The sequence below is a fragment of the Ambystoma mexicanum genome, unplaced genomic scaffold (genome assembly GCF_040938575.1).
Source record: "Ambystoma mexicanum isolate Mex_15411 unplaced genomic scaffold, UKY_AmexF1_1 Mex_scaf89, whole genome shotgun sequence".
NCBI classification, from domain to species: domain Eukaryota; kingdom Metazoa; phylum Chordata; class Amphibia; order Caudata; family Ambystomatidae; genus Ambystoma; species Ambystoma mexicanum.
In genome coordinates, this window is record NW_027182509.1 from 130591 (window position 1) to 154252 (window position 23662).

The following is a 23662-nucleotide window of genomic DNA, read 5'->3' on the forward strand; positions in this document are numbered from 1 at the left end:
CATAGCCCGGAACTATCGCCTTAAACTGAGTTTTAAGCCTGGTGCCGATAAAAAGAAAGAAATTAGCCTTAGATCGGGCAAGCCGTTTGACGGGGGAAAATGAGACCCCCTAGGCCATCTAGGTGGTCGCTGGATGCTGTGCAGACATCAGCAGCTGTTCATTTCATGCCCTCACGTCTCCTCGTTAGTATAGTGGTCAGTATCCCCGCCTGTCACGCGGGAGACCGGGGAGGTTAAACCTTTTCTGGATTTTTTTTAGTTCTTGACAAATATTCTTGAAGATTAGGCTGAGTCAAGTAGGGAATGGGTGCCAAGAACTGACTCTTTAAGAAAAAAGCACCGGCAACGCTAGTCATCGTACAATATTTGTGCACAATTGCTTACATTAGGCGGCCGGTCCACTTTATTGAGTCCCCCTCAGCACCATTTAGTGCTCCTGTTGTCTGCGAAGTCCAAATTGTAACCCTGAATCAGTTCCTCTTCTGACCCTTTGTATCATGTTACATGACGAGTAATGATCACCTGTTAGCTTTATCCCTAATTATAACTCTCACTCTTTCCCTGCATCTAACCCTAGCTCTAATCCCATCATTAACCTCGGTCCGGGCACACGCGTGAACCCTTACTCTCATCTCAGCCTCTCCTGGTGATACATCACACCTGGGATCGTTTGCTCCCTGTGGGCTGTGGGAAATTTGCTACCAGCACGCCCTGGAAGTGGGGCTCATTCCGCTGCAACGGGAGGTCTTCCCAGGACGCGTCACAGCTCAACGCAAGAGCTCCTGGGTTTCGAAGGCTCTTGCAGCAAGCCTTCACAAAGCAGCAGGGAGCGCCGTTCCAGATGGGAAACTTGAGACTGGATGTCCAGAAAAGCAAGACGTCAGAAGCGAAACCTTTTTCCTGCAGGGTGTGGCATACCATCCGCTTGCTCATTGCGACAGAGCTGGCACTAATGAAGGAAGAGGTCAACGTTACGTTCTTCTTTAAAATGCAAGGCCAGGAAAAGTGGCAGCGGTGGGATTTGAACCCACGCCTCCGAAGAGACTGGAGCCTTAATCCAGCACCTTAGACCGCTCGGCCACGCTACCTCCCTGCTAGTCGCCGAAAGCGGAACTTGACCCGTTGCCCGGCCCGCTTTAGTGCTTTGCCTTTTCTCCTTGGAAAGTCTGGAGACAGGCAGTGGAAGGGCAGGCAAACTGTCAGGTGCGCAGAGGAGGGGAGACCATGAGGCAAGGTGGGAGTTGGGGGCAAGAAGTGAGAAAAAAACTAATCGCAAGCTAGGGCAGGATTCGGAAAGTGAAGCCGAAAAGGGGCTTAGCATGCAGCCCAGGGGTTTCTTTGACTGTCCTAAGCCCACAGGGACTTTGCCGTCCTCAGCTCATGAGACTTGAGATGGGTAGCTTGATTTGCTGAGGAAATGCGGGATGACAGATTCAACTCTGGAGTCAAACATAGCCCGGAACTATCGCCTTAAACTGAGTTTTAAGCCTGGTGCCGATAAAAAGAAAGAAATTAGCCTTAGATCGGGCAAGCCGTTTGACGGGGGAAAATGAGACCCCCTAGGCCATCTAGGTGGTCGCTGGATGCTGTGCAGACATCAGCAGCTGTTCATTTCATGCCCTCACGTCTCCTCGTTAGTATAGTGGTCAGTATCCCCGCCTGTCACGCGGGAGACCGGGGAGGTTAAACCTTTTCTGGATTTTTTTTAGTTCTTGACAAATATTCTTGAAGATTAGGCTGAGTCAAGTAGGGAATGGGTGCCAAGAACTGACTCTTTAAGAAAAAAGCACCGGCAACGCTAGTCATCGTACAATATTTGTGCACAATTGCTTACATTAGGCGGCCGGTCCACTTTATTGAGTCCCCCTCAGCACCATTTAGTGCTCCTGTTGTCTGCGAAGTCCAAATTGTAACCCTGAATCAGTTCCTCTTCTGACCCTTTGTATCATGTTACATGACGAGTAATGATCACCTGTTAGCTTTATCCCTAATTATAACTCTCACTCTTTCCCTGCATCTAACCCTAGCTCTAATCCCATCATTAACCTCGGTCCGGGCACACGCGTGAACCCTTACTCTCATCTCAGCCTCTCCTGGTGATACATCACACCTGGGATCGTTTGCTCCCTGTGGGCTGTGGGAAATTTGCTACCAGCACGCCCTGGAAGTGGGGCTCATTCCGCTGCAACGGGAGGTCTTCCCAGGACGCGTCACAGCTCAACGCAAGAGCTCCTGGGTTTCGAAGGCTCTTGCAGCAAGCCTTCACAAAGCAGCAGGGAGCGCCGTTCCAGATGGGAAACTTGAGACTGGATGTCCAGAAAAGCAAGACGTCAGAAGCGAAACCTTTTTCCTGCAGGGTGTGGCATACCATCCGCTTGCTCATTGCGACAGAGGTGGCACTAATGAAGGAAGAGGTCAACGTTACGTTCTTCTTTAAAATGCAAGGCCAGGAAAAGTGGCAGCGGTGGGATTTGAACCCACGCCTCCGAAGAGACTGGAGCCTTAATCCAGCGCCTTAGACCGCTCGGCCACGCTACCTCCCTGCTAGTCGCCGAAAGCGGAACTTGACCCGTTGCCCGGCCCGCTTTAGTGCTTTGCCTTTTCTCCTTGGAAAGTCTGGAGACAGGCAGTGGAAGGGCAGGCAAACTGTCAGGTGCGCAGAGGAGGGGAGACCATGAGGCAAGGTGGGAGATGGGGGCAAGAAGTGAGAAAAAAACTAATCGCAAGCTAGGGCAGGATTCGGAAAGTGAAGCCGAAAAGGGGCTTAGCATGCAGCCCAGGGGTTTCTTTGACTGTCCTAAGCCCACAGGGACTTTGCCGTCCTCAGCTCATGAGACTTGAGATGGGTAGCTTGATTTGCTGAGGAAATGCGGGATGACAGATTCAACTCTGGAGTCAAACATAGCCCGGAACTATCGCCTTAAACTGAGTTTTAAGCCTGGTGCCGATAAAAAGAAAGAAATTAGCCTTAGATCGGGCAAGCCGTTTGACGGGGGAAAATGAGACCCCCTAGGCCATCTAGGTGGTCGCTGGATGCTGTGCAGACATCAGCAGCTGTTCATTTCATGCCCTCACGTCTCCTCGTTAGTATAGTGGTCAGTATCCCCGCCTGTCACGCGGGAGACCGGGGTTCCCCGACGGGGAGGTTAAACCTTTTCTGGATTTTTTTTAGTTCTTGACAAATATTCTTGAAGATTAGGCTGAGTCAAGTAGGGAATGGGTGCCAAGAACTGACTCTTTAAGAAAAAAGCACCGGCAACGCTAGTCATCGTACAATATTTGTGCACAATTGCTTACATTAGGCGGCCGGTCCACTTTATTGAGTCCCCCTCAGCACCATTTAGTGCTCCTGTTGTCTGCGAAGTCCAAATTGTAACCCTGAATCAGTTCCTCTTCTGACCCTTTGTATCATGTTACATGACGAGTAATGATCACCTGTTAGCTTTATCCCTAATTATAACTCTCACTCTTTCCCTGCATCTAACCCTAGCTCTAATCCCATCATTAACCTCGGTCCGGGCACACGCGTGAACCCTTACTCTCATCTCAGCCTCTCCTGGTGATACATCACACCTGGGATCGTTTGCTCCCTGTGGGCTGTGGGAAATTTGCTACCAGCACGCCCTGGAAGTGGGGCTCATTCCGCTGCAACGGGAGGTCTTCCCAGGACGCGTCACAGCTCAACGCAAGAGCTCCTGGGTTTCGAAGGCTCTTGCAGCAAGTCTTCACAAAGCAGCAGGGAGCGCCGTTCCAGATGGGAAACTTGAGACTGGATGTCCAGAAAAGCAAGACGTCAGAAGCGAAACCTTTTTCCTGCAGGGTGTGGCATACCATCCGCTTGCTCATTGCGACAGAGGTGGCACTAATGAAGGAAGAGGTCAACGTTACGTTCTTCTTTAAAATGCAAGGCCAGGAAAAGTGGCAGCGGTGGGATTTGAACCCACGCCTCCGAAGAGACTGGAGCCTTAATCCAGCGCCTTAGACCGCTCGGCCACGCTACCTCCCTGCTAGTCGCCGAAAGCGGAACTTGACCCGTTGCCCGGCCCGCTTTAGTGCTTTGCCTTTTCTCCTTGGAAAGTCTGGAGACAGGCAGTGGAAGGGCAGGCAAACTGTCAGGTGCGCAGAGGAGGGGAGACCATGAGGCAAGGTGGGAGATGGGGGCAAGAAGTGAGGAAAAAACTAATCGCAAGCTAGGGCAGGATTCGGAAAGTGAAGCCGAAAAGGGGCTTAGCATGCAGCCCAGGGGTTTCTTTGACTGTCCTAAGCCCACAGGGACTTTGCCGTCCTCAGCTCATGAGACTTGAGATGGGTAGCTTGATTTGCTGAGGAAATGCGGGATGACAGATTCAACTCTGGAGTCAAACATAGCCCGGAACTATCGCCTTAAACTGAGTTTTAAGCCTGGTGCCGATAAAAAGAAAGAAATTAGCCTTAGATCGGGCAAGCCGTTTGACGGGGGAAAATGAGACCCCCTAGGCCATCTAGGTGGTCGCTGGATGCTGTGCAGACATCAGCAGCTGTTCATTTCATGCCCTCACGTCTCCTCGTTAGTATAGTGGTCAGTATCCCCGCCTGTCACGCGGGAGACCGGGGTTCTTTTCTGGATTTTTTTTAGTTCTTGACAAATATTCTTGAAGATTAGGCTGAGTCAAGTAGGGAATGGGTGCCAAGAACTGACTCTTTAAGAAAAAAGCACCGGCAACGCTAGTCATCGTACAATATTTGTGCACAATTGCTTACATTAGGCGGCCGGTCCACTTTATTGAGTCCCCCTCAGCACCATTTAGTGCTCCTGTTGTCTGCGAAGTCCAAATTGTAACCCTGAATCAGTTCCTCTTCTGACCCTTTGTATCATGTTACATGACGAGTAATGATCACCTGTTAGCTTTATCCCTAATTATAACTCTCACTCTTTCCCTGCATCTAACCCTAGCTCTAATCCCATCATTAACCTCGGTCCGGGCACACGCGTGAACCCTTACTCTCATCTCAGCCTCTCCTGGTGATACATCACACCTGGGATCGTTTGCTCCCTGTGGGCTGTGGGAAATTTGCTACCAGCACGCCCTGGAAGTGGGGCTCATTCCGCTGCAACGGGAGGTCTTCCCAGGACGCGTCACAGCTCAACGCAAGAGCTCCTGGGTTTCGAAGGCTCTTGCAGCAAGCCTTCACAAAGCAGCAGGGAGCGCCGTTCCAGATGGGAAACTTGAGACTGGATGTCCAGAAAAGCAAGACGTCAGAAGCGAAACCTTTATCCTGCAGGGTGTGGCATACCATCCGCTTGCTCATTGCGACAGAGGTGGCACTAATGAAGGAAGAGGTCAACGTTACGTTCTTCTTTAAAATGCAAGGCCAGGAAAAGTGGCAGCGGTGGGATTTGAACCCACGCCTCCGAAGAGACTGGAGCCTTAATCCAGCACCTTAGACCGCTCGGCCACGCTACCTCCCTGCTAGTCGCCGAAAGCGGAACTTGACCCGTTGCCCGGCCCGCTTTAGTGCTTTGCCTTTTCTCCTTGGAAAGTCTGGAGACAGGCAGTGGAAGGGCAGGCAAACTGTCAGGTGCGCAGAGGAGGGGAGACCATGAGGCAAGGTGGGAGATGGGGGCAAGAAGTGAGAAAAAAACTAATCGCAAGCTAGGGCAGGATTCGGAAAGTGAAGCCGAAAAGGGGCTTAGCATGCAGCCCAGGGGTTTCTTTGACTGTCCTAAGCCCACAGGGACTTTGCCGTCCTCAGCTCATGAGACTTGAGATGGGTAGCTTGATTTGCTGAGGAAATGCGGGATGACAGATTCAACTCTGGAGTCAAACATAGCCCGGAACTATCGCCTTAAACTGAGTTTTAAGCCTGGTGCCGATAAAAAGAAAGAAATTAGCCTTAGATCGGGCAAGCCGTTTGACGGGGGAAAATGAGACCCCCTAGGCCATCTAGGTGGTCGCTGGATGCTGTGCAGACATCAGCAGCTGTTCATTTCATGCCCTCACGTCTCCTCGTTAGTATAGTGGTCAGTATCCCCGCCTGTCACGCGGGAGACCGGGGTTCCCCGACGGGGAGGTTAAACCTTTTCTGGATTTTTTTTAGTTCTTGACAAATATTCTTGAAGATTAGGCTGAGTCAAGTAGGGAATGGGTGCCAAGAACTGACTCTTTAAGAAAAAAGCACCGGCAACGCTAGTCATCGTACAATATTTGTGCACAATTGCTTACATTAGGCGGCCGGTCCACTTTATTGAGTCCCCCTCAGCACCATTTAGTGCTCCTGTTGTCTGCGAAGTCCAAATTGTAACCCTGAATCAGTTCCTCTTCTGACCCTTTGTATCATGTTACATGACGAGTAATGATCACCTGTTAGCTTTATCCCTAATTATAACTCTCACTCTTTCCCTGCATCTAACCCTAGCTCTAATCCCATCATTAACCTCGGTCCGGGCACACGCGTGAACCCCTACTCTCATCTCAGCCTCTCCTGGTGATACATCACACCTGGGATCGTTTGCTCCCTGTGGGCTGTGGGAAATTTGCTACCAGCACGCCCTGGAAGTGGGGCTCATTCCGCTGCAACGGGAGGTCTTCCCAGGACGCGTCACAGCTCAACGCAAGAGCTCCTGGGTTTCGAAGGCTCTTGCAGCAAGTCTTCACAAAGCAGCAGGGAGCGCCGTTCCAGATGGGAAACTTGAGACTGGATGTCCAGAAAAGCAAGACGTCAGAAGCGAAACCTTTTTCCTGCAGGGTGTGGCATACCATCCGCTTGCTCATTGCGACAGAGGTGGCACTAATGAAGGAAGAGGTCAACGTTACGTTCTTCTTTAAAATGCAAGGCCAGGAAAAGTGGCAGCGGTGGGATTTGAACCCACGCCTCCGAAGAGACTGGAGCCTTAATCCAGCGCCTTAGACCGCTCGGCCACGCTACCTCCCTGCTAGTCGCCGAAAGCGGAACTTGACCCGTTGCCCGGCCCGCTTTAGTGCTTTGCCTTTTCTCCTTGGAAAGTCTGGAGACAGGCAGTGGAAGGGCAGGCAAACTGTCAGGTGCGCAGAGGAGGGGAGACCATGAGGCAAGGTGGGAGATGGGGGCAAGAAGTGAGGAAAAAACTAATCGCAAGCTAGGGCAGGATTCGGAAAGTGAAGCCGAAAAGGGGCTTAGCATGCAGCCCAGGGGTTTCTTTGACTGTCCTAAGCCCACAGGGACTTTGCCGTCCTCAGCTCATGAGACTTGAGATGGGTAGCTTGATTTGCTGAGGAAATGCGGGATGACAGATTCAACTCTGGAGTCAAACATAGCCCGGAACTATCGCCTTAAACTGAGTTTTAAGCCTGGTGCCGATAAAAAGAAAGAAATTAGCCTTAGATCGGGCAAGCCGTTTGACGGGGGAAAATGAGACCCCCTAGGCCATCTAGGTGGTCGCTGGATGCTGTGCAGACATCAGCAGCTGTTCATTTCATGCCCCCACGTCTCCTCGTTAGTATAGTGGTCAGTATCCCCGCCTGTCACGCGGGAGACCGGGGTTCTTTTCTGGATTTTTTTTAGTTCTTGACAAATATTCTTGAAGATTAGGCTGAGTCAAGTAGGGAATGGGTGCCAAGAACTGACTCTTTAAGAAAAAAGCACCGGCAACGCTAGTCATCGTACAATATTTGTGCACAATTGCTTACATTAGGCGGCCGGTCCACTTTATTGAGTCCCCCTCAGCACCATTTAGTGCTCCTGTTGTCTGCGAAGTCCAAATTGTAACCCTGAATCAGTTCCTCTTCTGACCCTTTGTATCATGTTACATGACGAGTAATGATCACCTGTTAGCTTTATCCCTAATTATAACTCTCACTCTTTCCCTGCATCTAACCCTAGCTCTAATCCCATCATTAACCTCGGTCCGGGCACACGCGTGAACCCTTACTCTCATCTCAGCCTCTCCTGGTGATACATCACACCTGGGATCGTTTGCTCCCTGTGGGCTGTGGGAAATTTGCTACCAGCACGCCCTGGAAGTGGGGCTCATTCCGCTGCAACGGGAGGTCTTCCCAGGACGCGTCACAGCTCAACGCAAGAGCTCCTGGGTTTCGAAGGCTCTTGCAGCAAGCCTTCACAAAGCAGCAGGGAGCGCCGTTCCAGATGGGAAACTTGAGACTGGATGTCCAGAAAAGCAAGACGTCAGAAGCGAAACCTTTTTCCTGCAGGGTGTGGCATACCATCCGCTTGCTCATTGCGACAGAGGTGGCACTAATGAAGGAAGAGGTCAACGTTACGTTCTTCTTTAAAATGCAAGGCCAGGAAAAGTGGCAGCGGTGGGATTTGAACCCACGCCTCCGAAGAGACTGGAGCCTTAATCCAGCACCTTAGACCGCTCGGCCACGCTACCTCCCTGCTAGTCGCCGAAAGCGGAACTTGACCCGTTGCCCGGCCCGCTTTAGTGCTTTGCCTTTTCTCCTTGGAAAGTCTGGAGACAGGCAGTGGAAGGGCAGGCAAACTGTCAGGTGCGCAGAGGAGGGGAGACCATGAGGCAAGGTGGGAGATGGGGGCAAGAAGTGAGAAAAAAACTAATCGCAAGCTAGGGCAGGATTCGGAAAGTGAAGCCGAAAAGGGGCTTAGCATGCAGCCCAGGGGTTTCTTTGACTGTCCTAAGCCCACAGGGACTTTGCCGTCCTCAGCTCATGAGACTTGAGATGGGTAGCTTGATTTGCTGAGGAAATGCGGGATGACAGATTCAACTCTGGAGTCAAACATAGCCCGGAACTATCGCCTTAAACTGAGTTTTAAGCCTGGTGCCGATAAAAAGAAAGAAATTAGCCTTAGATCGGGCAAGCCGTTTGACGGGGGAAAATGAGACCCCCTAGGCCATCTAGGTGGTCGCTGGATGCTGTGCAGACATCAGCAGCTGTTCATTTCATGCCCTCACGTCTCCTCGTTAGTATAGTGGTCAGTATCCCCGCCTGTCACGCGGACCGGGGTTCAATTCCCCGACGGGGAGGTTAAACCTTTTCTGGATTTTTTTTAGTTCTTGACAAATATTCTTGAAGATTAGGCTGAGTCAAGTAGGGAATGGGTGCCAAGAACTGACTCTTTAAGAAAAAAGCACCGGCAACGCTAGTCATCGTACAATATTTGTGCACAATTGCTTACATTAGGCGGCCGGTCCACTTTATTGAGTCCCCCTCAGCACCATTTAGTGCTCCTGTTGTCTGCGAAGTCCAAATTGTAACCCTGAATCAGTTCCTCTTCTGACCCTTTGTATCATGTTACATGACGAGTAATGATCACCTGTTAGCTTTATCCCTAATTATAACTCTCACTCTTTCCCTGCATCTAACCCTAGCTCTAATCCCATCATTAACCTCGGTCCGGGCACACGCGTGAACCCTTACTCTCATCTCAGCCTCTCCTGGTGATACATCACACCTGGGATCGTTTGCTCCCTGTGGGCTGTGGGAAATTTGCTACCAGCACGCCCTGGAAGTGGGGCTCATTCCGCTGCAACGGGAGGTCTTCCCAGGACGCGTCACAGCTCAACGCAAGAGCTCCTGGGTTTCGAAGGCTCTTGCAGCAAGCCTTCACAAAGCAGCAGGGAGCGCCGTTCCAGATGGGAAACTTGAGACTGGATGTCCAGAAAAGCAAGACGTCAGAAGCGAAACCTTTTTCCTGCAGGGTGTGGCATACCATCCGCTTGCTCATTGCGACAGAGCTGGCACTAATGAAGGAAGAGGTCAACGTTACGTTCTTCTTTAAAATGCAAGGCCAGGAAAAGTGGCAGCGGTGGGATTTGAACCCACGCCTCCGAAGAGACTGGAGCCTTAATCCAGCACCTTAGACCGCTCGGCCACGCTACCTCCCTGCTAGTCGCCGAAAGCGGAACTTGACCCGTTGCCCGGCCCGCTTTAGTGCTTTGCCTTTTCTCCTTGGAAAGTCTGGAGACAGGCAGTGGAAGGGCAGGCAAACTGTCAGGTGCGCAGAGGAGGGGAGACCATGAGGCAAGGTGGGAGTTGGGGGCAAGAAGTGAGAAAAAAACTAATCGCAAGCTAGGGCAGGATTCGGAAAGTGAAGCCGAAAAGGGGCTTAGCATGCAGCCCAGGGGTTTCTTTGACTGTCCTAAGCCCACAGGGACTTTGCCGTCCTCAGCTCATGAGACTTGAGATGGGTAGCTTGATTTGCTGAGGAAATGCGGGATGACAGATTCAACTCTGGAGTCAAACATAGCCCGGAACTATCGCCTTAAACTGAGTTTTAAGCCTGGTGCCGATAAAAAGAAAGAAATTAGCCTTAGATCGGGCAAGCCGTTTGACGGGGGAAAATGAGACCCCCTAGGCCATCTAGGTGGTCGCTGGATGCTGTGCAGACATCAGCAGCTGTTCATTTCATGCCCTCACGTCTCCTCGTTAGTATAGTGGTCAGTATCCCCGCCTGTCACGCGGGAGACCGGGGAGGTTAAACCTTTTCTGGATTTTTTTTAGTTCTTGACAAATATTCTTGAAGATTAGGCTGAGTCAAGTAGGGAATGGGTGCCAAGAACTGACTCTTTAAGAAAAAAGCACCGGCAACGCTAGTCATCGTACAATATTTGTGCACAATTGCTTACATTAGGCGGCCGGTCCACTTTATTGAGTCCCCCTCAGCACCATTTAGTGCTCCTGTTGTCTGCGAAGTCCAAATTGTAACCCTGAATCAGTTCCTCTTCTGACCCTTTGTATCATGTTACATGACGAGTAATGATCACCTGTTAGCTTTATCCCTAATTATAACTCTCACTCTTTCCCTGCATCTAACCCTAGCTCTAATCCCATCATTAACCTCGGTCCGGGCACACGCGTGAACCCTTACTCTCATCTCAGCCTCTCCTGGTGATACATCACACCTGGGATCGTTTGCTCCCTGTGGGCTGTGGGAAATTTGCTACCAGCACGCCCTGGAAGTGGGGCTCATTCCGCTGCAACGGGAGGTCTTCCCAGGACGCGTCACAGCTCAACGCAAGAGCTCCTGGGTTTCGAAGGCTCTTGCAGCAAGCCTTCACAAAGCAGCAGGGAGCGCCGTTCCAGATGGGAAACTTGAGACTGGATGTCCAGAAAAGCAAGACGTCAGAAGCGAAACCTTTTTCCTGCAGGGTGTGGCATACCATCCGCTTGCTCATTGCGACAGAGGTGGCACTAATGAAGGAAGAGGTCAACGTTACGTTCTTCTTTAAAATGCAAGGCCAGGAAAAGTGGCAGCGGTGGGATTTGAACCCACGCCTCCGAAGAGACTGGAGCCTTAATCCAGCGCCTTAGACCGCTCGGCCACGCTACCTCCCTGCTAGTCGCCGAAAGCGGAACTTGACCCGTTGCCCGGCCCGCTTTAGTGCTTTGCCTTTTCTCCTTGGAAAGTCTGGAGACAGGCAGTGGAAGGGCAGGCAAACTGTCAGGTGCGCAGAGGAGGGGAGACCATGAGGCAAGGTGGGAGATGGGGGCAAGAAGTGAGAAAAAAACTAATCGCAAGCTAGGGCAGGATTCGGAAAGTGAAGCCGAAAAGGGGCTTAGCATGCAGCCCAGGGGTTTCTTTGACTGTCCTAAGCCCACAGGGACTTTGCCGTCCTCAGCTCATGAGACTTGAGATGGGTAGCTTGATTTGCTGAGGAAATGCGGGATGACAGATTCAACTCTGGAGTCAAACATAGCCCGGAACTATCGCCTTAAACTGAGTTTTAAGCCTGGTGCCGATAAAAAGAAAGAAATTAGCCTTAGATCGGGCAAGCCGTTTGACGGGGGAAAATGAGACCCCCTAGGCCATCTAGGTGGTCGCTGGATGCTGTGCAGACATCAGCAGCTGTTCATTTCATGCCCTCACGTCTCCTCGTTAGTATAGTGGTCTGTCACGCGGGAGACCGGGGTTCAATTCCCCGACGGGGAGGTTAAACCTTTTCTGGATTTTTTTTAGTTCTTGACAAATATTCTTGAAGATTAGGCTGAGTCAAGTAGGGAATGGGTGCCAAGAACTGACTCTTTAAGAAAAAAGCACCGGCAACGCTAGTCATCGTACAATATTTGTGCACAATTGCTTACATTAGGCGGCCGGTCCACTTTATTGAGTCCCCCTCAGCACCATTTAGTGCTCCTGTTGTCTGCGAAGTCCAAATTGTAACCCTGAATCAGTTCCTCTTCTGACCCTTTGTATCATGTTACATGACGAGTAATGATCACCTGTTAGCTTTATCCCTAATTATAACTCTCACTCTTTCCCTGCATCTAACCCTAGCTCTAATCCCATCATTAACCTCGGTCCGGGCACACGCGTGAACCCTTACTCTCATCTCAGCCTCTCCTGGTGATACATCACACCTGGGATCGTTTGCTCCCTGTGGGCTGTGGGAAATTTGCTACCAGCACGCCCTGGAAGTGGGGCTCATTCCGCTGCAACGGGAGGTCTTCCCAGGACGCGTCACAGCTCAACGCAAGAGCTCCTGGGTTTCGAAGGCTCTTGCAGCAAGCCTTCACAAAGCAGCAGGGAGCGCCGTTCCAGATGGGAAACTTGAGACTGGATGTCCAGAAAAGCAAGACGTCAGAAGCGAAACCTTTTTCCTGCAGGGTGTGGCATACCATCCGCTTGCTCATTGCGACAGAGCTGGCACTAATGAAGGAAGAGGTCAACGTTACGTTCTTCTTTAAAATGCAAGGCCAGGAAAAGTGGCAGCGGTGGGATTTGAACCCACGCCTCCGAAGAGACTGGAGCCTTAATCCAGCACCTTAGACCGCTCGGCCACGCTACCTCCCTGCTAGTCGCCGAAAGCGGAACTTGACCCGTTGCCCGGCCCGCTTTAGTGCTTTGCCTTTTCTCCTTGGAAAGTCTGGAGACAGGCAGTGGAAGGGCAGGCAAACTGTCAGGTGCGCAGAGGAGGGGAGACCATGAGGCAAGGTGGGAGTTGGGGGCAAGAAGTGAGAAAAAAACTAATCGCAAGCTAGGGCAGGATTCGGAAAGTGAAGCCGAAAAGGGGCTTAGCATGCAGCCCAGGGGTTTCTTTGACTGTCCTAAGCCCACAGGGACTTTGCCGTCCTCAGCTCATGAGACTTGAGATGGGTAGCTTGATTTGCTGAGGAAATGCGGGATGACAGATTCAACTCTGGAGTCAAACATAGCCCGGAACTATCGCCTTAAACTGAGTTTTAAGCCTGGTGCCGATAAAAAGAAAGAAATTAGCCTTAGATCGGGCAAGCCGTTTGACGGGGGAAAATGAGACCCCCTAGGCCATCTAGGTGGTCGCTGGATGCTGTGCAGACATCAGCAGCTGTTCATTTCATGCCCTCACGTCTCCTCGTTAGTATAGTGGTCAGTATCCCCGCCTGTCACGCGGGAGACCGGGGTTCAGGCGGGGATACTGACCACTATACTAACGAGGAGACGTGAGGGCATGAAATGAACAGCTGCTGATGTCTGCACAGCATCCAGCGACCACCTAGATGGCCTAGGGGGTCTCATTTTCCCCCGTCAAACGGCTTGCCCGATCTAAGGCTAATTTCTTTCTTTTTATCGGCACCAGGCTTAAAACTCAGTTTAAGGTGATCGTTCCGGGCTATGTTTGACTCCAGAGTTGAACCTGTCATCCCGCCTTTCCTCAGCAGATCAAGCTACCCATCTCAAGTCTCATGAGCTGAGGACGGCAAAGTCCCTGTGGGCTTAGGACAGTCAAAGAAACCCCTGGGCTGCATGCTAAGCCCCTTTTCGGCTTCACTTTCCGAAACCTGCCCCAGCTTGCGATTCGTTTTTTTCTCACTTCTTGCCCCCATCTCCCACCTTGCCTCATGGTCTCCCCTCCTCTGCGCACCTGACAGTTTGCCTGCCCTTCCACTGCCTGTCTCCAGACTTTCCAAGGAGAAAAGGCAAAGCACTAAAGCGGGCCGGGCAACGGGTCAAGTTCCGCTTTCGGCGGCTAGCAGGAAGGTAGCGTGGCCGAGCGGTCTAAGGCGCTGGATTAAGGCTCCAGTCTCTTCGGAGGCGTGGGTTCAAATCCCACCGCTGCCACTTTTCCTGGCCTTGCATTTTAAAGAAGAACGTAACGTTGACCTCTTCCTTCATTAGTGCCACCTCTGTCGCAATGAGCAAGCGGATGGTATGCCACACCCTGCAGGAAAAAGGTTTCGCTTCTGACGTCTTGCTTTTCTGGACATCCAGTCTCAAGTTTCCCATCTGGAACGGCGCTCCCTGCTGCTTTGTGAAGGCTTGCTGCAAGAGCCTTCGAAACCCAGGAGCTCTTGCGTTGAGCTGTGACGCGTCCTGGGAAGACCTCCCGTTGCAGCGGAATGAGCCCCACTTCCAGGGCGTGCTGGTAGCAAATTTCCCACAGCCCACAGGGAGCAAACGATCCCAGGTGTGATGTATCACCAGGAGAGGCTGAGATGAGAGTAAGGGTTCACGCGTGTGCCCGGACCAAGGTTAATGATGGGATTAGAGCTAGGGTTAGATGCAGGGAAAGAGTGAGAGTTATAATTAGGGATAAAGCTAACAGGTGATCATTACTCGTCATGTAACATGATACAAAGGGTCACAAGAGGAACTGATTCAGGGTTACAATTTGGACTTCGCAGACAACAGGAGCACTAAATGGTGCTGAGGGGGACTCAATAAAGCGGACCGGCCGCCTAATGTAAGCAATTATGCACAAATATTGTACGATGACTAGCGTTGCCGGTGCTTTTTTCTGAAAGAGTCAGTTCCTGGCACCCATTCCCTACTTGACTCAACCTAATCTTCAAGAATATTTGTCAAGAACTAAAAAAAATCCAGAAAAGGTTTAACCTCCCCGTCGGGGAATTGAACCCCGGTCTCCCGCGTGACAGGCGGGGATACTGACCACTATACTAACGAGGAGACGTGAGGGCATGAAATGAACAGCTGCTGATGTCTGCACAGCATCCAGCGACCACCTAGATGGCCTAGGGGGTCTCATTTTCCCCCGTCAAACGGCTTGCCCGATCTAAGGCTAATTTCTTTCTTTTTATCGGCACCAGGCTTAAAACTCAGTTTAAGGTGATCGTTCCGGGCTATGTTTGACTCCAGAGTTGAACCTGTCATCCCGCCTTTCCTCAGCAAATCAAGCTACCCATCTCAAGTCTCATGAGCTGAGGACGGCAAAGTCCCTGTGGGCTTAGGACAGTCAAAGAAACCCCTGGGCTGCATGCTAAGCCCCTTTTCGGCTTCACTTTCCGAAACCTGCCCCAGCTTGCGATTCGTTTTTTTCTCACTTCTTGCCCCCATCTCCCACCTTGCCTCATGGTCTCCCCTCCTCTGCGCACCTGACAGTTTGCCTGCCCTTCCACTGCCTGTCTCCAGACTTTCCAAGGAGAAAAGGCAAAGCACTAAAGCGGGCCGGGCAACGGGTCAAGTTCCGCTTTCGGCGGCTAGCAGGAAGGTAGCGTGGCCGAGCGGTCTAAGGCGCTGGATTAAGGCTCCAGTCTCTTCGGAGGCGTGGGTTCAAATCCCACCGCTGCCACTTTTCCTGGCCTTGCATTTTAAAGAAGAACGTAACGTTGACCTCTTCCTTCATTAGTGCCACCTCTGTCGCAATGAGCAAGCGGATGGTATGCCACACCCTGCAGGAAAAAGGTTTCGCTTCTGACGTCTTGCTTTTCTGGACATCCAGTCTCAAGTTTCCCATCTGGAACGGCGCTCCCTGCTGCTTTGTGAAGGCTTGCTGCAAGAGCCTTCGAAACCCAGGAGCTCTTGCGTTGAGCTGTGACGCGTCCTGGGAAGACCTCCCGTTGCAGCGGAATGAGCCCCACTTCCAGGGCGTGCTGGTAGCAAATTTCCCACAGCCCACAGGGAGCAAACGATCCCAGGTGTGATGTATCACCAGGAGAGGCTGAGATGAGAGTAAGGGTTCACGCGTGTGCCCGGACCAAGGTTAATGATGGGATTAGAGCTAGGGTTAGATGCAGGGAAAGAGTGAGAGTTATAATTAGGGATAAAGCTAACAGGTGATCATTACTCGTCATGTAACATGATACAAAGGGTCACAAGAGGAACTGATTCAGGGTTACAATTTGGACTTCGCAGACAACAGGAGCACTAAATGGTGCTGAGGGGGACTCAATAAAGCGGACCGGCCGCCTAATGTAAGCAATTATGCACAAATATTGTACGATGACTAGCGTTGCCGGTGCTTTTTTCTGAAAGAGTCAGTTCCTGGCACCCATTCCCTACTTGACTCAACCTAATCTTCAAGAATATTTGTCAAGAACTAAAAAAAATCCAGAAAAGGTTTAACCTCCCCGTCGGGGAATTGAACCCCGGTCTCCCGCGTGACAGGCGGGGATACTGACCACTATACTAACGAGGAGACGTGAGGGCATGAAATGAACAGCTGCTGATGTCTGCACAGCATCCAGCGACCACCTAGATGGCCTAGGGGGTCTCATTTTCCCCCGTCAAACGGCTTGCCCGATCTAAGGCTAATTTCTTTCTTTTTATCGGCACCAGGCTTAAAACTCAGTTTAAGGTGATCGTTCCGGGCTATGTTTGACTCCAGAGTTGAACCTGTCATCCCGCCTTTCCTCAGCAAATCAAGCTACCCATCTCAAGTCTCATGAGCTGAGGACGGCAAAGTCCCTGTGGGCTTAGGACAGTCAAAGAAACCCCTGGGCTGCATGCTAAGCCCCTTTTCGGCTTCACTTTCCGAAACCTGCCCCAGCTTGCGATTCGTTTTTTTCTCACTTCTTGCCCCCATCTCCCACCTTGCCTCATGGTCTCCCCTCCTCTGCGCACCTGACAGTTTGCCTGCCCTTCCACTGCCTGTCTCCAGACTTTCCAAGGAGAAAAGGCAAAGCACTAAAGCGGGCCGGGCAACGGGTCAAGTTCCGCTTTCGGCGGCTAGCAGGAAGGTAGCGTGGCCGAGCGGTCTAAGGCGCTGGATTAAGGCTCCAGTCTCTTCGGAGGCGTGGGTTCAAATCCCACCGCTGCCACTTTTCCTGGCCTTGCATTTTAAAGAAGAACGTAACGTTGACCTCTTCCTTCATTAGTGCCACCTCTGTCGCAATGAGCAAGCGGATGGTATGCCACACCCTGCAGGAAAAAGGTTTCGCTTCTGACGTCTTGCTTTTCTGGACATCCAGTCTCAAGTTTCCCATCTGGAACGGCGCTCCCTGCTGCTTTGTGAAGGCTTGCTGCAAGAGCCTTCGAAACCCAGGAGCTCTTGCGTTGAGCTGTGACGCGTCCTGGGAAGACCTCCCGTTGCAGCGGAATGAGCCCCACTTCCAGGGCGTGCTGGTAGCAAATTTCCCACAGCCCACAGGGAGCAAACGATCCCAGGTGTGATGTATCACCAGGAGAGGCTGAGATGAGAGTAAGGGTTCACGCGTGTGCCCGGACCAAGGTTAATGATGGGATTAGAGCTAGGGTTAGATGCAGGGAAAGAGTGAGAGTTATAATTAGGGATAAAGCTAACAGGTGATCATTACTCGTCATGTAACATGATACAAAGGGTCACAAGAGGAACTGATTCAGGGTTACAATTTGGACTTCGCAGACAACAGGAGCACTAAATGGTGCTGAGGGGGACTCAATAAAGCGGACCGGCCGCCTAATGTAAGCAATTATGCACAAATATTGTACGATGACTAGCGTTGCCGGTGCTTTTTTCTGAAAGAGTCAGTTCCTGGCACCCATTCCCTACTTGACTCAACCTAATCTTCAAGAATATTTGTCAAGAACTAAAAAAAATCCAGAAAAGGTTTAACCTCCCCGTCGGGGAATTGAACCCCGGTCTCCCGCGTGACAGGCGGGGATACTGACCACTATACTAACGAGGAGACGTGAGGGCATGAAATGAACAGCTGCTGATGTCTGCACAGCATCCAGCGACCACCTAGATGGCCTAGGGGGTCTCATTTTCCCCCGTCAAACGGCTTGCCCGATCTAAGGCTAATTTCTTTCTTTTTATCGGCACCAGGCTTAAAACTCAGTTTAAGGTGATTGTTCCGGGCTATGTTTGACTCCAGAGTTGAACCTGTCATCCCGCCTTTCCTCAGCAAATCAAGCTACCCATCTCAAGTCTCATGAGCTGAGGACGGCAAAGTCCCTGTGGGCTTAGGACAGTCAAAGAAACCCCTGGGCTGCATGCTAAGCCCCTTTTCGGCTTCACTTTCCGAAACCTGCCCCAGCTTGCGATTCGTTTTTTTTTCTCACTTCTTGCCCCCATCTCCCACCTTGCCTCATGGTCTCCCCTCCTCTGCGCACCTGACAGTTTGCCTGCCCTTCCACTGCCTGTCTCCAGACTTTCCAAGGAGAAAAGGCAAAGCACTAAAGCGGGCCGGGCAACGGGTCAAGTTCCGCTTTCGGCGGCTAGCAGGAAGGTAGCGTGGCCGAGCGGTCTAAGGCGCTGGATTAAGGCTCCAGTCTCTTCGGAGGCGTGGGTTCAAATCCCACCGCTGCCACTTTTCCTGGCCTTGCATTTTAAAGAAGAACGTAACGTTGACCTCTTCCTTCATTAGTGCCACCTCTGTCGCAATGAGCAAGCGGATGGTATGCCACACCCTGCAGGAAAAAGGTTTCGCTCCTGACGTCTTGCTTTTCTGGACATCCAGTCTCAAGTTTCCCATCTGGAACGGCGCTCCCTGCTGCTTTGTGAAGGCTTGCTGCAAGAGCCTTCGAAACCCAGGAGCTCTTGCGTTGAGCTGTGACGCGTCCTGGGAAGACCTCCCGTTGCAGCGGAATGAGCCCCACTTCCAGGGCGTGCTGGTAGCAAATTTCCCACAGCCCACAGGGAGCAAACGATCCCAGGTGTGATGTATCACCAGGAGAGGCTGAGATGAGAGTAAGGGTTCACGCGTGTGCCCGGACCAAGGTTAATGATGGGATTAGAGCTAGGGTTAGATGCAGGGAAAGAGTGAGAGTTATAATTAGGGATAAAGCTAACAGGTGATCATTACTCGTCATGTAACATGATACAAAGGGTCACAAGAGGAACTGATTCAGGGTTACAATTTGGACTTCGCAGACAACAGGAGCACTAAATGGTGCTGAGGGGGACTCAATAAAGCGGACCGGCCGCCTAATGTAAGCAATTATGCACAAATATTGTACGATGACTAGCGTTGCCGGTGCTTTTTTCTGAAAGAGTCAGTTCCTGGCACCCATTCCCTACTTGACTCAACCTAATCTTCAAGAATATTTGTCAAGAACTAAAAAAAATCCAGAAAAGGTTTAACCTCCCCGTCGGGGAATTGAACCCCGGTCTCCCGCGTGACAGGCGGGGATACTGACCACTATACTAACGAGGAGACGTGAGGGCATGAAATGAACAGCTGCTGATGTCTGCACAGCATCCAGCGACCACCTAGATGGCCTAGGGGGTCTCATTTTCCCCCGTCAAACGGCTTGCCCGATCTAAGGCTAATTTCTTTCTTTTTATCGGCACCAGGCTTAAAACTCAGTTTAAGGTGATCGTTCCGGGCTATGTTTGACTCCAGAGTTGAACCTGTCATCCCGCCTTTCCTCAGCAAATCAAGCTACCCATCTCAAGTCTCATGAGCTGAGGACGGCAAAGTCCCTGTGGGCTTAGGACAGTCAAAGAAACCCCTGGGCTGCATGCTAAGCCCCTTTTCGGCTTCACTTTCCGAAACCTGCCCCAGCTTGCGATTCGTTTTTTTCTCACTTCTTGCCCCCATCTCCCACCTTGCCTCATGGTCTCCCCTCCTCTGCGCACCTGACAGTTTGCCTGCCCTTCCACTGCCTGTCTCCAGACTTTCCAAGGAGAAAAGGCAAAGCACTAAAGCGGGCCGCGCAACGGGTCAAGTTCCGCTTTCGGCGGCTAGCAGGAAGGTAGCGTGGCCGAGCGGTCTAAGGCGCTGGATTAAGGCTCCAGTCTCTTCGGAGGCGTGGGTTCAAATCCCACCGCTGCCACTTTTCCTGGCCTTGCATTTTTAAAGAAGAACGTAACGTTGACCTCTTCCTTCATTAGTGCCACCTCTGTCGCAATGAGCAAGCGGATGGTATGCCACACCCTGCAGGAAAAAGGTTTCGCTTCTGACGTCTTGCTTTTCTGGACATCCAGTCTCAAGTTTCCCATCTGGAACGGCGCTCCCTGCTGCTTTGTGAAGGCTTGCTGCAAGAGCCTTCGAAACCCAGGAGCTCTTGCGTTGAGCTGTGACGCATCCTGGGAAGACCTCCCGTTGCAGCGGAATGAGCCCCACTTCCAGGGCGTGCTGGTAGCAAATTTCCCACAGCCCACAGGGAGCAAACGATCCCAGGTGTGATGTATCACCAGGAGAGGCTGAGATGAGAGTAAGGGTTCACGCGTGTGCCCGGACCAAGGTTAATGATGGGATTAGAGCTAGGGTTAGATGCAGGGAAAGAGTGAGAGTTATAATTAGGGATAAAGCTAACAGGTGATCATTACTCGTCATGTAACATGATACAAAGGGTCAGAAGAGGAACTGATTCAGGGTTACAATTTGGACTTCGCAGACAACAGGAGCACTAAATGGTGCTGAGGGGGACTCAATAAAGCGGACCGGCCGCCTAATGTAAGCAATTGTGCACAAATATTGTACGATGACTAGCGTTGCCGGTGCTTTTTTCTGAAAGAGTCAGTTCCTGGCACCCATTCCCTACTTGACTCAACCTAATCTTCAAGAATATTTGTCAAGAACTAAAAAAAATCCAGAAAAGGTTTAACCTACCCGTCGGGGAATTGAACCCCGGTCTCCCGCGTGACAGGCGGGGATACTGACCACTATACTAACGAGGAGACGTGAGGGCATGAAATGAACAGCTGCTGATGTCTGCACAGCATCCAGCGACCACCTAGATGGCCTAGGGGGTCTCATTTTCCCCCGTCAAACGGCTTGCCCGATCTAAGGCTAATTTCTTTCTTTTTATCGGCACCAGGCTTAAAACTCAGTTTAAGGTGATCGTTCCGGGCTATGTTTGACTCCAGAGTTGAACCTGTCATCCCGCCTTTCCTCAGCAAATCAAGCTACCCATCTCAAGTCTCATGAGCTGAGGACGGCAAAGTCCCTGTGGGCTTAGGACAGTCAAAGAAACCCCTGGGCTGCATGCTAAGCCCCTTTTCGGCTTCACTTTCCGAAACCTGCCCCAGCTTGCGATTCGTTTTTTTCTCACTTCTTGCCCCCATCTCCCACCTTGCCTCATGGTCTCCCCTCCTCTGCGCACCTGACAGTTTGCCTGCCCTTCCACTGCCTGTCTCCAGACTTTCCAAGGAGAAAAGGCAAAGCACTAAAGCGGGCCGGGCAACGGGTCAAGTTCCGCTTTCGGCGGCTAGCAGGAAGGTAGCGTGGCCGAGCGGTCTAAGGCGCTGGATTAAGGCTCCAGTCTCTTCGGAGGCGTGGGTTCAAATCCCACCGCTGCCACTTTTCCTGGCCTTGCATTTTAAAGAAGAACGTAACGTTGACCTCTTCCTTCATTAGTGCCACCTCTGTCGCAATGAGCAAGCGGATGGTATGCCACACCCTGCAGGAAAAAGGTTTCGCTTCTGACGTCTTGCTTTTCTGGACATCCAGTCTCAAGTTTCCCATCTGGAACGGCGCTCCCTGCTGCTTTGTGAAGGCTTGCTGCAAGAGCCTTCGAAACCCAGGAGCTCTTGCGTTGAGCTGTGACGCGTCCTGGGAAGACCTCCCGTTGCAGCGGAATGAGCCCCACTTCCAGGGCGTGCTGGTAGCAAATTTCCCACAGCCCACAGGGAGCAAACGATCCCAGGTGTGATGTATCACCAGGAGAGGCTGAGATGAGAGTAAGGGTTCACGCGTGTGCCCGGACCAAGGTTAATGATGGGATTAGAGCTAGGGTTAGATGCAGGGAAAGAGTGAGAGTTATAATTAGGGATAAAGCTAACAGGTGATCATTACTCGTCATGTAACATGATACAAAGGGTCACAAGAGGAACTGATTCAGGGTTACAATTTGGACTTCGCAGACAACAGGAGCACTAAATGGTGCTGAGGGGGACTCAATAAAGCGGACCGGCCGCCTAATGTAAGCAATTGTGCACAAATATTGTACGATGACTAGCGTTGCCGGTGCTTTTTTCTGAAAGAGTCAGTTCCTGGCACCCATTCCCTACTTGACTCAACCTAATCTTCAAGAATATTTGTCAAGAACTAAAAAAAATCCAGAAAAGGTTTAACCTCCCCGTCGGGGAATTGAACCCCGGTCTCCCGCGTGACAGGCGGGGATACTGACCACTATACTAACGAGGAGACGTGAGGGCATGAAATGAACAGCTGCTGATGTCTGCACAGCATCCAGCGACCACCTAGATGGCCTAGGGGGTCTCATTTTCCCCCGTCAAACGGCTTGCCCGATCTAAGGCTAATTTCTTTCTTTTTATCGGCACCAGGCTTAAAACTCAGTTTAAGGTGATCGTTCCGGGCTATGTTTGACTCCAGAGTTGAACCTGTCATCCCGCCTTTCCTCAGCAAATCAAGCTACCCATCTCAAGTCTCATGAGCTGAGGACGGCAAAGTCCCTGTGGGCTTAGGACAGTCAAAGAAACCCCTGGGCTGCATGCTAAGCCCCTTTTCGGCTTCACTTTCCGAAACCTGCCCCAGCTTGCGATTCGTTTTTTTCTCACTTCTTGCCCCCATCTCCCACCTTGCCTCATGGTCTCCCCTCCTCTGCGCACCTGACAGTTTGCCTGCCCTTCCACTGCCTGTCTCCAGACTTTCCAAGGAGAAAAGGCAAAGCACTAAAGCGGGCCGGGCAACGGGTCAAGTTCCGCTTTCGGCGGCTAGCAGGAAGGTAGCGTGGCCGAGCGGTCTAAGGCGCTGGATTAAGGCTCCAGTCTCTTCGGAGGCGTGGGTTCAAATCCCACCGCTGCCACTTTTCCTGGCCTTGCATTTTAAAGAAGAACGTAACGTTGACCTCTTCCTTCATTAGTGCCACCTCTGTCGCAATGAGCAAGCGGATGGTATGCCACACCCTGCAGGAAAAAGGTTTCGCTTCTGACGTCTTGCTTTTCTGGACATCCAGTCTCAAGTTTCCCATCTGGAACGGCGCTCCCTGCTGCTTTGTGAAGGCTTGCTGCAAGAGCCTTCGAAACCCAGGAGCTCTTGCGTTGAGCTGTGACGCGTCCTGGGAAGACCTCCCGTTGCAGCGGAATGAGCCCCACTTCCAGGGCGTGCTGGTAGCAAATTTCCCACAGCCCACAGGGAGCAAACGATCCCAGGTGTGATGTATCACCAGGAGAGGCTGAGATGAGAGTAAGGGTTCACGCGTGTGCCCGGACCAAGGTTAATGATGGGATTAGAGCTAGGGTTAGATGCAGGGAAAGAGTGAGAGTTATAATTAGGGATAAAGCTAACAGGTGATCATTACTCGTCATGTAACATGATACAAAGGGTCACAAGAGGAACTGATTCAGGGTTACAATTTGGACTTCGCAGACAACAGGAGCACTAAATGGTGCTGAGGGGGACTCAATAAAGCGGACCGGCCGCCTAATGTAAGCAATTGTGCACAAATATTGTACGATGACTAGCGTTGCCGGTGCTTTTTTCTGAAAGAGTCAGTTCCTGGCACCCATTCCCTACTTGACTCAACCTAATCTTCAAGAATATTTGTCAAGAACTAAAAAAAAATCCAGAAAAGGTTTAACCTCCCCGTTGGGGAATTGAACCCCGGTCTCCCGCGTGACAGGCGGGGATACTGACCACTATACTAACGAGGAGACGTGAGGGCATGAAATGAACAGCTGCTGATG

At 51.4% G+C, this 23662-nt stretch overlaps 16 non-coding genes across 16 annotated transcripts; 7 read left to right on the forward strand and 9 right to left on the reverse strand.

The window, feature by feature from the left end:
• Positions 1-2456: 2456 nt before the first annotated feature.
• Positions 2457-2538, reverse strand: TRNAL-AAG (transfer RNA leucine (anticodon AAG)). The gene has a single exon. It is a non-coding gene; the product is annotated as a tRNA-Leu (tRNA).
• Positions 2539-3919: 1381 nt separating this feature from the next.
• TRNAL-AAG (transfer RNA leucine (anticodon AAG)) lies at positions 3920-4001 on the reverse strand. The gene has a single exon. It is a non-coding gene; the product is annotated as a tRNA-Leu (tRNA).
• A 2824-nt stretch (positions 4002-6825) lies between these two features.
• Positions 6826-6907, reverse strand: TRNAL-AAG (transfer RNA leucine (anticodon AAG)). The gene has a single exon. It is a non-coding gene; the product is annotated as a tRNA-Leu (tRNA).
• A 4276-nt stretch (positions 6908-11183) lies between these two features.
• Positions 11184-11265, reverse strand: TRNAL-AAG (transfer RNA leucine (anticodon AAG)). Its single transcript has one exon. It is a non-coding gene; the product is annotated as a tRNA-Leu (tRNA).
• A 2624-nt stretch (positions 11266-13889) lies between these two features.
• Positions 13890-13971, forward strand: TRNAL-AAG (transfer RNA leucine (anticodon AAG)). The gene has a single exon. It is a non-coding gene; the product is annotated as a tRNA-Leu (tRNA).
• Positions 13972-14745: 774 nt separating this feature from the next.
• Positions 14746-14817, reverse strand: TRNAD-GUC (transfer RNA aspartic acid (anticodon GUC)). The gene has a single exon. It is a non-coding gene; the product is annotated as a tRNA-Asp (tRNA).
• Positions 14818-15357: 540 nt separating this feature from the next.
• TRNAL-AAG (transfer RNA leucine (anticodon AAG)) lies at positions 15358-15439 on the forward strand. Its single transcript has one exon. It is a non-coding gene; the product is annotated as a tRNA-Leu (tRNA).
• A 774-nt stretch (positions 15440-16213) lies between these two features.
• Positions 16214-16285, reverse strand: TRNAD-GUC (transfer RNA aspartic acid (anticodon GUC)). The gene has a single exon. It is a non-coding gene; the product is annotated as a tRNA-Asp (tRNA).
• Positions 16286-16825: 540 nt separating this feature from the next.
• On the forward strand, positions 16826-16907 carry TRNAL-AAG (transfer RNA leucine (anticodon AAG)). The gene has a single exon. It is a non-coding gene; the product is annotated as a tRNA-Leu (tRNA).
• A 774-nt stretch (positions 16908-17681) lies between these two features.
• Positions 17682-17753, reverse strand: TRNAD-GUC (transfer RNA aspartic acid (anticodon GUC)). Its single transcript has one exon. It is a non-coding gene; the product is annotated as a tRNA-Asp (tRNA).
• Positions 17754-18295: 542 nt separating this feature from the next.
• TRNAL-AAG (transfer RNA leucine (anticodon AAG)) lies at positions 18296-18377 on the forward strand. Its single transcript has one exon. It is a non-coding gene; the product is annotated as a tRNA-Leu (tRNA).
• Positions 18378-19151: 774 nt separating this feature from the next.
• TRNAD-GUC (transfer RNA aspartic acid (anticodon GUC)) lies at positions 19152-19223 on the reverse strand. Its single transcript has one exon. It is a non-coding gene; the product is annotated as a tRNA-Asp (tRNA).
• Positions 19224-19763: 540 nt separating this feature from the next.
• TRNAL-AAG (transfer RNA leucine (anticodon AAG)) lies at positions 19764-19845 on the forward strand. Its single transcript has one exon. It is a non-coding gene; the product is annotated as a tRNA-Leu (tRNA).
• A 1387-nt stretch (positions 19846-21232) lies between these two features.
• TRNAL-AAG (transfer RNA leucine (anticodon AAG)) lies at positions 21233-21314 on the forward strand. Its single transcript has one exon. It is a non-coding gene; the product is annotated as a tRNA-Leu (tRNA).
• A 774-nt stretch (positions 21315-22088) lies between these two features.
• Positions 22089-22160, reverse strand: TRNAD-GUC (transfer RNA aspartic acid (anticodon GUC)). Its single transcript has one exon. It is a non-coding gene; the product is annotated as a tRNA-Asp (tRNA).
• A 540-nt stretch (positions 22161-22700) lies between these two features.
• Positions 22701-22782, forward strand: TRNAL-AAG (transfer RNA leucine (anticodon AAG)). Its single transcript has one exon. It is a non-coding gene; the product is annotated as a tRNA-Leu (tRNA).
• Positions 22783-23662: the final 880 nt, after the last annotated feature.